The 12,349-nt window shown below is 44.2% G+C and overlaps 1 protein-coding gene across 4 annotated transcripts in view; it reads left to right on the forward strand.

Moving 5' to 3' along the window:
• SV2B (synaptic vesicle glycoprotein 2B) overlaps positions 1–12,349 on the forward strand; it is a 215,177-nt gene that overhangs the window by 121,650 nt on the left and 81,178 nt on the right. The window contains exon 1 of one of the 4 annotated variants that reach the window (XM_047864208.1): positions 7,716–7,734. The exons of the other annotated variants lie outside the window; for them this stretch is intronic. The gene's annotated coding sequence lies outside the window, so the exon portion shown is untranslated. Of the gene's footprint in view, positions 1–7,715; positions 7,735–12,349 lie in introns of those variants that run through there. 4 annotated transcript variants of the gene reach the window in all.

Here is a 12,349-nt window from a genome sequence, read left to right on the forward strand (position 1 = left end):
ATTTGTTCCTTCTCTTTAAGCCGGGCTTTCAACCAGGAGAATTGTTTTTGAATCAGATCTATTTGGGGAAGGAAGAAAATGTGTATGAAAGGCCCAGCAGGTTCTAATGGCTCTTCTTGCTCTGGGAAATTGAAGTCCACCACCAACATGACCTACCTACAAATGCCCCCTTAGAGACCCCCCACTGTTGTGTTCTCTGAGCCTCCAGTGGATCTTGGTAGCAGAGGGGATCTGTTTTAACAGCTCTTTTCTTTCCAAAGGAACTATTGCTTCTGGAAAAACAAAACCCAAGAAAACAACCATTAAAAAACAAAAAAACAAAAAAACTTTCCCTTCCTCCAGCCTAGCCTAAAATGGGTCTGTGCCAGACTCCTTGAGCTTCAAGGTGTCGATTAGTTGAACACCTTTTTGTTGTCTCTCAAGGACCTTCCCAGTCTGGCTCCACCCTCTCGTCCACTTTTATCTCCAGCCATCCCCCCAAATTTCCCCCACGCTCCCTCTTGACTCATCAGCTCTGCTGTAGGTGCATCATTAGACTTTGGCATATCTGAAGGAGAGCAGAAGAGGCCACCTGAAAAGATGCCAAAGTTGGCAAATTGATTATTTTGAATTAAGCTTACTTAAGAAACAGTTGGTGCCGGAAGACTCCTCTGATCCTCCTTTGTTCCTCTGAAAGCAGGAAATAAATCCCCTTTGTGAAAGGTGTGTTCCTTATACCAGGAGGGTAGAAAGCATCCTTATCACCAGAAATAGAGAATTTAGGGCCAAGAGGGTTGCCTGAAGAAACCTTGTCCCTTAACTAGTTTACTGCCCCGAGCCCAAACTCCTTCCTCTTGTCAATTATCTTTTTTTAATCTTAATTAATTTTAAATAAAAAATTAATTTTTAAATCTATGTTTTTAAAAAATATTTCTTTATTTATTTTGAGAGACAGAGAGAGAGAATCTCAAACAGGTTCTGTGTTGTCAGCATGGAGCCCGACGCAGGGCTTGAACCCACAAACCATGAGATCATGACCTGAGCCGAAATTAAGAGCCTTAATTGACTGAGCCACCCAGTTCTTTAAACTTGTCAGTTCTTTAAAAATGTATTGTTTCTTTGTCTAAAAGGTATAAAAGCTGCCTGTCTTGGTCACTTATGGCATTCCCGTGCATACAAAATTAAATTCGTTTTTCTTCTGTTAGTCGGTCTTATGTCAATTATTAGGCCAGCCAAGGAACCAAGAAGGCAGGAATGGAAAATTTTTCCAACCATTGTATTCCCCAAATTTATAAGATTTGCTGTATAATTTTGTCATTCTGAGCATTTACTTAGGGCACATATGTTCCTAAGTGAACATATAGGGATGTGTTCAGTTATTGGGATACAGTATATACCCTTTGTTGAATGTATTTGATTGTAAGGTAAAGTGGAATTGTAGAGGAATGTTCTGGTATAGAATAGAGGAATCCAGGATCCCAAGGACCTGGGTTGAGGGCTCTGAGTTGTCTGGCAGGCAGGCCCTCCCAGTGGTAACCAACAGATTCCTATGCACATTTAAGGTTTCTTTGAGATAGCACTGGTTTCCAGGAGATACCTATCTGGAAGCAGGAGAGGAAATATGGGTATTGGGGATCAAACTTACTAGCTGTGTGACCTTGGCAAGTGACTTGACCTCTCTGAGTTTCTGTTTTCTATGGAATAGGGAAATGAGGATATCTGTCTTGTAGTGTTGTTAAGTTAAATGAGATGATACATTTTTGGTACTCCAGTGAGAAAATGTTGCTTTCCTTCTACCTAGAAGGCAGTGTTTTCCATCTGGGTGGAATTCGCCAGCTCTCCATCCAATCATCCAGAGATTCCTGTGATTTTTACCATATCCTTGGCAAATATCATACATCACCTGTGCTTCCGTTTAATTAAAAAAATGAACTCATTCCTATTACCAGAAAGCATTTATTAAGAAAGGAAACTGTATCGCTCCTCTAACCATAGGGTAACTATAAAAACAAACACAATGAAAACAATACAGTGTTATTATGTTACTGATATTCAGCTAGGTACTGTTCTCTGCTAAAGACTGTGAATGTAACGCTTCTTTTCACTTTGTTGAAGAAGGGTAAGTCGCTAGTTGGCAGGTAGGTGTTAGAGCTGTGCTGGTTCCCCCAGGAAGATTTTGATTTCCTTGACAATCAAAGGGATTGAAAGGACCATGAAAATACATTCGCCCTTTCTGTATGTGATTCTGTGTTATTTAATGCTACATTTGAACACCCTTTGCGAACTAGGTCGGGTCCCACAAAAGATAGCCTCTTCCACTTTGGGAACACTGGCCTAGGGCATCAATCATTTGGGAGCAAAATATTAGCCCATGACTGCAGGCACATGGGTCAGGGTCAGGATCTCCAGAGAAGGGAGCTGGCGTGGGGTGGTGGGGAGCAGTGGTCAAGACCCTGGCCTGGGATGGGGAGGGGATTCAGGGCAGGGCTGCAGCAGACTAGAGTGCTGAAAATCCAGAGGGTCTCCCCTCCAAGGCTGCAGATTTTCCGCTTGTGGGGTGAGGTTAAGGCTTTTATTGTCCTTTTGGCTCTCAATGCGTTGCTGCAGGGGTTAGTGACTGTGTAGAAATGCATGTCTGTGTGTTGGGCATTTATATAATAATAGCTGTTTTTAGCAAGCTCTGTCTTGGTGATAGGCACTGTGCTGAGGTTTTTGAACATATTAACTCATTTAAATCTCGTAACATCCCAATGAATAAAAACCCATATTCCCTTCATTTCACACATGAAGAAGCTGAAGCTTAAAAGCTAAATAGCTCTCCCTGATTCTCTGAGCTTGTAAGCGTCAGAGCTGGTAACTGTAAATGTTCATGGCAGGCAAGAATTTTCTTTGTGACATCACCCAAGGCAAGAAACAGCATTAAAAATGTTTTTCTTAATCAAATTACAGTAGTGTTGATAAGATGGCCATTATCAGTCTTGGTTGGGGCTTCCTTCACCACTCCATTGGACCACTTAAGTGGTCCCCCAAACATTGGGGGTACCTGGCTCTTAGTCCATGGCATGTAGCCTTGTTCTAGCTGCTACTCAGGGCTGCCCAAAGGAGCAAGCTTTTTGCCATCCGCTAGGCAGTTCCAGTTTGGTTGAAAACATTGACACCACTCAACAGTTCTTGATTCTGTTTACAGATTGTATGACTGGGTGCAACCCTTGTTGCTGATCCCAGAGCTGCAGGGTTAACAGCCTATGTAGATACTCCCCAGCTATCCCTCATCCAGAGTGCTACCTTCAAGAGGGACTGGGTTCCATCTCCTTTCAGGGAACTCACTTCCTATTTCGGTCTCCCATCCAAGTACTAACCAGGCCCGACCCTGCTTAACTTCCGAGATCAGACAAGATCGGGCGCGTTCACGGTGGTATGGCCGTAGACTCACTTCCTATTTCGAAGAGTTCCCCTCTCTCAGGGCTTGGGCACCTCATCTACACGTCAAAACACCAGCTTCTCTTCCTCTTCCCTTCTAGCTTAGTGCCTGAAGGGTCTAATTGTCTGAAGACTTGGTTGAAGCCTTCTTTGGCTTCGCCCTGGAATCAGCGCGCGCGCGCGCGCGCGCGCGCGCGCGCGCGCACACGCACACACACACACACACACACACACACACACACACACAGAAATGTAACCTGCTTCCTGCAGAAAGAAAAACCTAAGCCAGAGGTTCTTGACCTTGAGCAAGCACAAAATTACCTGGAGACCTTGCTAATAAAACAGACTTCTGTCCCCTTTCTGTTTCATAAGATTAGGAATGGGGTCTAGGATTCTGTTTTTAACTGGCACGAAATGATTCTCCTCTCTCTTGCAGGTGGTTTGAGAACCACACCATGGAAAACACTGACCCATCTTTAGCACACCGAGGAGCAGAGAGAGAAAATGAGCACTTCAGGGAATACTAGGCAAACATTAACATTCTTAATAAGTCATCCTGCCTATTTACATAATGTAAATACATATTAGCAATATATAATATTATGGAAACTATTGGTATAATGATATAAATATACTATTTACCTAGCATTTCCACCTACTTTATAGTGTGATCATTTTCTTCTTTCTTTTTTTTTTTTAATTTTTTTTTCAACGTTTATTTTTATTTTTGGGACAGAGACAGAACATGAACGGGGGAGGGGCAGAGAGAGAGGGAGACACAGAATCGGAAACAGGCTCCAGGCTCTGAGCCATCAGCCCAGAGCCCGACGCGGGGCTCGAACTCACGGACCGCGAGCTCATGACCCGAGCTGAAGTCGGCCGCTTAACCGACTGAGCCACCCAGGCGCCCCTCTTCTTTCTTAATAAGTCCTTCAAAAGACAAAATTTTATAACACCATAATATTTAGCTGTATAAATATACTCACCTTTATTTACCTGTTTCCTGTTGTGTAATACGTTTGTTTTCCAAGTTTGATGTTGTAAAAAATATGTTGATTAGCATACTTCTCCATAAATTGTGCTCTTGTTTTTGTATATAAAATTTTTCTTTTACATTTATTTATTTTTGAGAGACAGAGTGAGACAGAGCACGAGCAGGGGAGGGGCAGAGAGAGAAGGAGACACAGAATCTGAAGCAGCCTCAAGGCTCTCAGCACAGAGAGGGTTCAGCCCTGACACAGGGCTCAAACCCATGAACCGTGAGATCATGACCTGAGCCGAAGTCGGACACTCAACCGACTGAGCCACCCAGGCGCCCCATCTTGCTTCTGTATTTTATTTTATTTATTTATTTATTTTAATTTTTTTTTCAACATTTTTACTTATTTTTGGGACAGAGAGAGACAGAGCATGAATGGGGGAGGGGCAGAGAGAGAGGGAGACACAGCATCGGAAACAGGCTCCAGGCTCCGAGCCATCAGCCCAGAGCCCGACGCGGGGCTCGAACCCACGGACCACGAGATCGTGACCTGGCTGAAGTCGGACGCTTAACCGACTGCGCCACCCAGGCGCCCCATCTTGCTTCTGTATTTTAAAATGAAGAAGCATTCTGGGGTGCCCGGGTGGCTCAGTCGGTTGAGTGTCCAACTCCTGGTTTCAGCTCAGGTCATGATCGCAGGGTTGTGGGATTGAGACCTGCATCGGGCTCCGCACTGAGCCTGCTTGAGATTCTCTTTCTCCCTGTGCCTCTCCCCCTCTCCCCCTCTCCCCCTCCATAAAATAAAATTAAAAAATGTATAAAATGAAGAAGCATTCTGAACATTCCTATTACTCTCAAGGATTTAGTGTGGCTTTGAAATACTTGCTGTTTTCCTCCCACCGAAAAATCAGGTGGTTTGGTTCTTGTTTAATAATCAATCGTTTCTCACTCCTTGGAGACTAGCTTCCTGTTTTAACACAGTAGAAATAGCTGGGTGATTCAGCTAAGAAAGGAGAGAAGTGCTTTCGTGTCACGCTAATGAGCCAACGGTGTTGTAAGTGGGACAAGGACAGTGATTGCGGGGTGCCTCAGAGAACACCGTCTCCCCAAACCAGCCAGATAAGCTTTGGTCTTTTCAGCCCACTGGTTGGTGTCAGCTACCCCAGCAACATCAAGCAGTGTATTTCAAAAAGCATTGCAGGTGGCTCAAACCTATCGTATGGTCAGGAAGTTGATAATAACTCAGGCAGTCCTTGGAACCCCAAGCACCCCAGCCATCTCAGCTGGGAACATGGCGTTAATAGAAAGCTCGCGAGGGAGGTGAAAGAGTGAATGAATGACTTCTTGTGAAAGGTGGCATCTTCAGGATGTCAGTTGATCTGACTTTTTTTTTTTTTTTTTAACAAAGGTAAACCATTTGGTCTAGTTACAGCAAGTGCAAGGGCACTCTGGCCCATGGGCCATTTTAGACTTGCTTCCAGCCCAGCACTAAATAGCTATTAACCTTCTTTCATGAGCAAATATTTTCAAAGACCTTCTGTGGTTAGAGGCTCTGTGTTTGGTGTTGTAGGTGCAAAAATCAGTAAAACCCAGGGTGTTATCTATCCTAGAATTGCTTACAATCCCTTGGCAGGGAGACATATAAACAATTATGATAAAATAGGATAAGAGAGATATGTGCATGATGCCATGGGACCTCTTGGAATAATTCTAAATGTTTAAGAATAAAGAGCCATCCAATTGCCAAAAAATGGTTTATATTTTGGCTGCTAAAGATTGTTGCTCTTAAAACAGACACTATCCTAGATATTAAAATAATAACAATCATGTTTTAAATATTATGTTGATAGTTCAAAGCACTGTCACAGATACAGAAGAAAATGTTGAGTCTGAGACTGGAAAGGACTTTAACAAGTCACCTAGCACAGCCCCTCATTTTAGGGACCTCAGAGAGTGAATGACTCATCCAAAGTCCCACAATGACTTGATGGTAGAGATAGGACTATAATTCAGGTCCGATGTCTAGTGGTCCAGTGGTCTTTCTCTTACACAGCTGATAGTATTTTGTGCTGAGTCCCCCTGCCCTCTCTTAGTACTCATTATTGGCATGACCTACACAGTTAGGATAGGAATTTAAGGAAGAGGTGTTTGCAAAGCTAACTAACACATTGGACATCTCATTAGTATCCATCTGAGTCTGTTGACTTCCCTATGTCTTGTTCATGTAAAATAGAATTACAGTAAGGTTCTCAAATAACATTTACTCAAGTTATACATTTATGTGCCTCATTTCCCCTTACATTTAAGCCAAATAGTTTCAGGAGTACCCTAGTCTAGCTCATGTATTGGGGTACTGGTCCTTCTGGTCCAGATTATCCGCCATTTTCTTCAGTCCTGACTCACTGGGGAGAATTTCCCATCAAGGCCATTTGTAACAGAAGATACAGCTGCTGCTGATTCCTGCCAAGGGGGCCAATAAGTGTTCCCAGCTTTCCAGGGGTGGGCATATGTTGTTGTTGTTGTTTTTCTCTCGGGTAGATTCTTAGGGTGGAATCACTGGGTTATTTTGTAAGAGCATGCTTAACATTTTAAGAAACTGCTAAACTGTTTTCCAAAGGAGCTGAACCATTTTTCATTCCTTGCAGCAACATATGAGGGTTCCAGTTCACCACATCCCTGCCAACCCTTGCTATTGTCTATCTGTTGATGGGAGCTGTTCTGTTGGGTGTGTGGTAAATCTCATTGCGGTGTTAGATAGGTTTTTATTCAGGTCTTTCACAGCACTTAATATAGAAATATGCAGTTTGAATCTCCAGAACAGAATGCCATGTTTCCTAAACTTATTTGCTCTTAGAATTCTCTTTTTTTTCCCCTCTGAAATGAGTGTATTAAATGCCTAACTTTCTACAGCACACATTTTGGGAAGCATTACATCACTTTATTATAATATTATTTTTAGCTTTGTTCTCTGTGATATTTAATTATGAACAAGTGTTTACCACACAGTGATGCTGAATCAAACAGCACAGACTCAGAGGTTTGTAGAATGTGAGAGGTGAGGGGAGAGGCTGACAATGTTGGAGTTGGCATGTTCTTGAGAGGCAGTGGTTTTCTTGAGAAACTAAATGTCACTTTGTTTTTATCTGCACTTGATTCCCCAGCCTGGCCCAGATGGACCCCACATCTCAAGCAGAGCTAGGCTGGGCTCAAGCTGAGATCCTGGCTCCATGTTAATTGTCAAGGCGCAGTCAGATAATGATCATAATGACAACAACGACAATGAAAATCAGATCAGATTTGTATCAGTCACATCTGTGCCAGGCAGCATGCTAAGCCTTCTTCATGGATTTTCTCATGTGGGTATTTTTTATCACAACCATTTTACAGATAAAAAAATTGAGACACAGATGGTTAATAGCTTGCGCTCAGGTCAGAGGAAATGGCGGAGTCAGGACTTGAACCTGGCGCCTTATGACTCCGAGTTTGTGCTCTTGAACCACCCTGTTGCATATACCCCCCTTTCACCTCCCCCCGGCAAAGGCAGTTTGAAAGAAGTCAAAAGATTTTTGTTGTTGTTGTTTTAATTATACAGCAACCGGAGGATTCTGGAAAGATTTCCAGTCCAGAGTTTGCCCCCCTGGAGTCACCACTGTCCTGGTCACCTCGCTTTCTCCTTCTCAGCTGACAGGAAATGTACACGTGTTCTCCTGTGGGAGTCTCCTTGTGTCCTTCCTTCTCTTCCAGTCCCATGGCTACCATCTTTTTCTGGGCTTAATCTCACCTTTGGATTATTACCAACCATACACACACACACACACACACACACACACACACACACACACACTTCTACTTAGTTTTGTCATCCCTAGGTTTTATCTTAAAAACTAGGCCGCATATCCCCACCAGGGAGATCATTCTAGATCCCTGCTTTGTGTGATATGCTGCTGTGGTCACTTCAGCAACTGTCATGGCTCCCTTCGCTCAATGGAAAATTCCCAGTCCCTGAGCAGGGCATTCAGATCGACAGCTCTTTTCTTCCCCACTGTGTCTCCTGTAAGTTTTCCTTCATGCATCATCTGCTGTGGGCACATGCTTCTTTGCTGCCCAGACAAGCTAAGCCAAGTTGTTCTCCATGACTTTGCTGATCCTTATTTCCCAGCCTGAAGTGCCTTCCTCTCAATTGCTGGCTTCTTTGAGCCCTTTCCTGCCCTTGGAAGTCCCCAGGATGCTATTTCAGCACTTCCAGCCCACGAGGACCCGTCCCTCTTCTGAACTCCTTGGGAGAGCCTACAATCATGATGTTTTTAGCATCAGTCTTGAAATGAGTATAATAATAATCCTTGCCTCATTGGGTTGTTGTCCTGGTTAAAAGTCCTAAAGCACATGATACACTTAGCATAGCACCTGGGCACAAAGCCACGAGGCAAGTATTCAATAAATAAAAGATAATATTGTTAATAATTAAGATTGTCATTTTTATTACTGTATGATGCTTTGTGTTGTTTTATCTGACTCTTTCATGAGGAGCAGACCTCTTGAGAATGGGGCTCAGGTCAGGTCGGTATCTATCACAATGCCTCAAGCACCAAAGATCCTGGGGATGTTTGTGGGGGATAGGCACCTGAAGCCCAACCTGTGAGTCAGAAGCTTGATGTCACTCTTAGCTCTGCAGGCAACTCAGCGTGTGACCTTGAACTTGTATCTTTGGAGTCCAGTGTCTTCCACCTTGTACATCATCCTTAAGGCTCTTTGTGAACTTCAAATCCAATTCTTGATGCTGGTTCTCTGTGTTTATTTGGACACATTCTTTAATTTCCTTGAAGACTTGGCTTTCATCCTACATGAAATGGAGAGAATAATCTTGCTTCACTGTTGGCTGTGAGAATAAATGAGGTATTGCTTTTCAGTGAATGGTTGCTCTTGTGGTTATTTTATTATTGTTCTTCAGTTGATAAACGCTTGGCTTGTCAATGGTGTTGAATGTCTTAGTTTACTGGAGCTGCCATAACCAAGTTCAACAACTTGGGTGGCTTAAAGAAATTCACTGTCTCATGGGTCTGAAGGCTAGAAATCCACAATCAGGGTTGGTTCCTTCCAAAGCCAGTGAGGGAGACTGTTCCAGGCTTCTCTGTTAGCCTCAGGCATTCCTTGGCTTATGGATGGCACGCTCCCTGTGTCTTGACCTCATCTCTCTCTTCAGATGGGTCTCTGAGTCCACATTTCCCTTCTTTATAAGGTCACACCAGTCATACTGGATTAGAGCCCACCCTAATGACCTCATCTTGACCCAATTACTTCTATAAAGACCATATTTCCAAATAAGGTCACATTCTGAAGTACTGGGGTTTATGGCTTTGGTGCACCTTCTTGGGGGATCACGTTTCCGCCCATCGCACTGAAAGTGATTGATGGTTGTATTCTCTAGAAAATGCTTTGCTGGAAAAATAACTTGGCATTTCTCAATGGAAGAGAAAACAACCCACAACACCTGACAGGGATTCCTCCCTACTCTTCTGCACTAGTCACTCACAGCAGCTCATTTCCCTGGATCAGATGAGTGGAATCAGCTTTGAGGAAGATCTGCGTCTTTCTGCAAAACACGAGTCCAGGACCTGTGCCCCTCGAGACAGTTCCCACGTGTACTTTTAGAATTGCAAATCTATCGTTTCTGGTTCATGACATTTTTGCAGAGCCCCCAGGATGGAAATAACACACAAGATCTCAGGCAGTTGGCATCCTTTCTCTGTTTTTTTTTTTATAGCACTTTGCAAAACTCTCATGCTGTAAACATGCGATTTATAGTCCTTCTGTGGTTCCTAAATGGATATAATAAAAACAGATTTAGAATATTATTCTGACATGGTTCAGGCCAGCATGGTCTAATACAAATTTATTTACTGGGGTGGGTGAAAAATCTGGAAAGATAAAGTGAGAATCAGTCCTTAGTAAATCTTTCTTGCTAACTCTCATGATCCTTTCTGAGAAGGCAGTCCACTGGTGGAGTCCTTGGGGTGTTTGTGGAAAATGCAGATTTTCAGGTACCACCCCCCACTTCGCAGGTTCAGAGTCTTTGGAGGAGGGGTCCTGGGATTTGCATTTCTAGTAAGTCCCTCAAGCCCCTGTCATTCTGGCTCACCCTTTGTTTGAGAACCCCTGGTCTCCGGCTTCGTCCAGAAGACATATGTTTTGTTTTTGAGTCAGATGAGTTCCAGAACTGGAGTCTGTCCAGGGCTGAAGGTGAGAAGAGCTGGGCAGGCAGGTGTGGGGCGGGGCACCCAGGGATGTGCCGTCAGCATGGTGAGGATGAGTGTGTGCAGTCCGTGGTGGGGTAGCATCTGCTGAGCTTGGTGAGAAAGGTCCATGTGGATTTCAGATGGGACAGGGAAGGTTGTAAAGGTTGAAGGCACATATACATGACAGCAGGTGGGTTGAGCTGGGGAGTGGGTTTCTGGTGGCCCCAGTGAAGGAGTCTGGCAGCCAGGGAGAGTTGAAGTGGGGTCCTGTGTGCGGGAGGGGCCTTGCCTCCACCCCTGGGGGCTGCTCAATGAGAAGCTGGGGAGCCCCCCCCACCCCGGGGAGCTGTGTGCAGATTAAGATTCCTGAACTTGAACCAGCCCCTCTGTGTGCTCTGGGAATCTGCATTCTAAAGCCCTCCGGGTGATCTAATGTGACACTCCCTCTGAATAGCATTTGGAAGGCACAGGGACCATGGAAAGAACTGACCTTGGGAGTCAGTGGGCCTGGCGTTGGGTCCTAGCTATTTGACCTTGACCTGACTCCATCTGAGCCATAGTTTCTTTATCTGTAAAACGAAAGTACAAATACTTTCTTCTTGTTTTGATTGTTGTGAGAGTTAGGGCTAAGGGATGTGACACATTAAAAAAAATTTTTTTTAATGTTTATCTTTATTTTTGAGATGGAGAGAGACACGGCATGAGCGGGGGACAGGCAGAGAGAGAGAGAGAGGGAGACACAGAATCGGTAGCAGGCTCCAGGCTCTGAGCTGTCAACACAGAGCCTGACACGGGGCTCGAACTCATCAACTGCGAGATCATGACTTGAGCTGAAGTCGGCCGTTTAACCGACTGAGCCACCCAGGTGCCCCAGGGATGTGACACATTTAAGCACAGTTTCTGGCACACAGTAGGCTTCATTAAGTGGTGACTCCAAACCTTGTGAGAACTGAGATTCAAGAATTTAATTGGTGCAGGGTGTGGTAGTCATGGGGCATAAGAATCAACAGGTGGCCCCAGGGATTTGACTCGGCTCTGACAATACAGTGTCCCGGTTTCTAGAATTGGGGCTACCAAAAAAAAAAAAGAGCAACAATAATGTCAGGGCCTCAATAATGTTTACCATGCAGGTCTGATACTGTGCTAAGCATTTTATGAACAACCTTATGAGTTAGGTACTCTCATTATCCCCATTTACAGATGAGAAACCTGAGGCTCAGAAGGACGTGAGCATGGTCACACAGTCCTTACGTGGCAGACTCAAGCCCTCTGGCTCTGGGTCTTCAGCAGCTTTTCCTGCCTAGTTAAGTCAAGTCCAAGGTCAGAGTGGCCTTCAAACCACAGTGCTGAGTCTTTGGAGAAATGGTCCTGGATATTTGCCTCACCTTTCTAGATGTAAAATCATACGGCCGCTTCATAGCAAAGTTAGAAAAGCTGGCATTTTCCTAACAGAAGCTGGTATGTAAGAAACCTACCCTGTTGCCAAAGGCTTGGTAAATTCTAACAGAAAATCTGTAGTACAAAATCGCCTTGTATTGAGAATCCCTTGCCTGCTTTCTATTTAGCCCTTGTGTTGAGTTGACGCCCTTCACAGGTTCATCAACCCTTCAAAGGGCCTCTCTGACCCTCTGCTTTTTCTCCCCTTACTCTTTGTCTCACTGATTCAGTCCTTATTCATTCGATACCAATCTGAACGTCTAATCAAGATTTCCTCCACCTAACCCCTGAAGCACTGGCA

This window comes from Prionailurus viverrinus, chromosome B3 (genome assembly GCF_022837055.1).
Source record: "Prionailurus viverrinus isolate Anna chromosome B3, UM_Priviv_1.0, whole genome shotgun sequence".
In the NCBI taxonomy this organism is placed as follows: Eukaryota; Metazoa; Chordata; class Mammalia; order Carnivora; family Felidae; genus Prionailurus; species Prionailurus viverrinus.